This window comes from Lathyrus oleraceus, chromosome 1 (genome assembly GCF_024323335.1).
Source record: "Lathyrus oleraceus cultivar Zhongwan6 chromosome 1, CAAS_Psat_ZW6_1.0, whole genome shotgun sequence".
NCBI lineage: Eukaryota > Viridiplantae > Streptophyta > Magnoliopsida > Fabales > Fabaceae > Lathyrus > Lathyrus oleraceus.
In genome coordinates this window covers 428,158,475-428,160,799 of record NC_066579.1, presented here as the reverse complement: position 1 = coordinate 428,160,799, position 2,325 = coordinate 428,158,475, and positions in this window count along the sequence as shown.

Below are 2,325 nucleotides of genomic sequence, written 5' to 3'. Positions count from 1 at the left end.
ATATGGCATGCTCTTTTCGACCAGACTCGTCATGCTGTCCCAATACACACCCCATCGAGTTCTCGGTCACTGACAGGTACATTATCAGAGGTCTCCCAGGAACTGGAGGTATAAGGATTGGAGGTTTCTGTAGATACTCTTTTATCTTCTCGAAAGCCCTTTGACAATCTTCATTCCACCTGATAGCCTGATCTTTCCTCAGCAATTTGAAAATTGGCTCACACGTGGTTGTTAGGTGAGAGATGAACCTTGCAATGTAGTTCAACCTCCCTAAGAAACTACGGACTTGCTTCTCTGTTCTTGGCTCTGGAATTTCCTATATCGCTTTTACTTTGTCGGGATCCACCTCAATCCCTTTTCCGCTAACAATAAAACCCAGCAATTTTCCCGATCTCACCCCGAAAGTGCACTTGTTCGGATTAAGTCTCAGTTTGAATTTCCTCAAACGCTCAAACAGTTTCTGCAAATTCACCAAATGTTCTTCTTCTGTCTGAGATTTGGCAATCATATCGTCCACATAAACCTCGATTTCATGATGAACCATATCATGGAACAGAGTTACCATAGCTCGTTGATATGTTGCTCCGACATTTTTCAGACCAAACGGCATCACCTTGTAGCAGAAGGTGCCCCATGGGGTTATGAAAGTTGTCTTTTCCATGTCTTCTGGTGCCATCTTGATTTGGTTATAGCCAGAAAAGCCATCCATGAAAGAGAATACCGAGAACTGAGTTGTATTATCCACCAAAACGTCGATGTGAGGTAATGGGAAATCATCTTTAGGGCTAGCTCTGTTCAGATCCCGGTAGTCGACACACATCCGTACCTTTCCATCCTTCTTAGGTACTGGGACGATGTTTGCAACCCATGGCGGATAATTGGTGACTGCTAGAAACCCTGCATCCAACTGCTTTTGCACTTCTTCCTTTATCTTGACAGCCATCTCTGGTCTTGTTCTTCTGAGCTTCTGCTTGACCGGAGGACAACCTTCTTTGAGAGGCAAACGGTGTACCACGATGTCTGTGTCCAGCCCAGGCATGTCCTGATAAGACCAGGCGAAGATGTCAATGTACTCTTGCAGCAATCCAATCAGCCCTTTCTTCACATTGTCTTCTAAAGCAGCCCCTATCTTGATTTCTCTCTTGGCGTCCTCGGTGCCGAGATTAATCACTTCAACAGACTCTTGATGCGGTTGAATAACCCTTTCCTCTGTTTTAAGAACCTGGCAAGTTCTTCAGGGAGTTCACAGTCTTCATCACCCTCTTTTTCAGCTTGAAAGATTGGATTTTCAAAGTCGAAGCGAGCCATAGCAGAACCGTTATCAATAGGATCCGGTGACGTGCATGAGTGATGGTATGTGCTTATGAGTGTGAACAAGAAGTGAAAACTAAACAAAACATTGCCATTTTTTATTTTGAAAAAACTGCAAAAATAGAAAGACAGGGAACGAAATATTTGAATGCAAAAATACGTCCTTTATTTATGATAAAAATGCAAGTGTCACATAGATGGGCCCTATAATGAGTCATTACGCCCTGGGCGGAACGTAAGACTTGGATATGCATGAATAAACAAAGAAAATTACTCTTCAAGAAGAGTGACTTGGATAATCTCTTCAGAAGACCAATTGTTGATGACTTCACCCGGGATCCTCGGACGTACCCAGTTGTCAATGTCACAATCACTATCCCCATCTTCTTCGTTGACTGCAGATACCTGGCCATACTGAAAGATGCCAGCGCTGGAGAAAGTAATCGGCCCCTGATGAGTCTGAAGTGTTGAAGTTGTAGAAGTCAGAGCTGGCTGGTACCCAATCCCGAACTTGTCGTCTTTCATTGGTAATTCCAACAGACGCCCCCAACCGGGAGCAGCACCTGAATCCACCACGGCCTGTGCCTGCTTAAAGGATGAGATAGAGGCACCCGATTTAACCTCTTCCACAGACTCTTGGACAGACAAATCTTCAACCTAGAGGATACCTTTGTCGAGCAAGGCCTGGATACCCTGTTGTAGCTTCAAACAACCTCCACTCTAAGTGGCACAATCCAAACAATCCTTCCCACAACCGGGGAAAACATCGGCCTTCAGCAAGCATCCTTTGATATCCAATAATGGAGTCTTCAACTTCAACACATCCTTAATGGACTTGGCTTTTCCCTCTATCATGTTAACGTTTGCACCACCATGCTGGGGCATGGGATTGTTAACGACATTCGGAGCCGGTGCAAGGTCGATGGCCTTTGAATCTATGAGGTCTTGAACTACGTGCTTAAAAGCTTTGCAGTTCTCAATATTGTGGCCAGGTGCCCCAGAGTGGAAGCTACA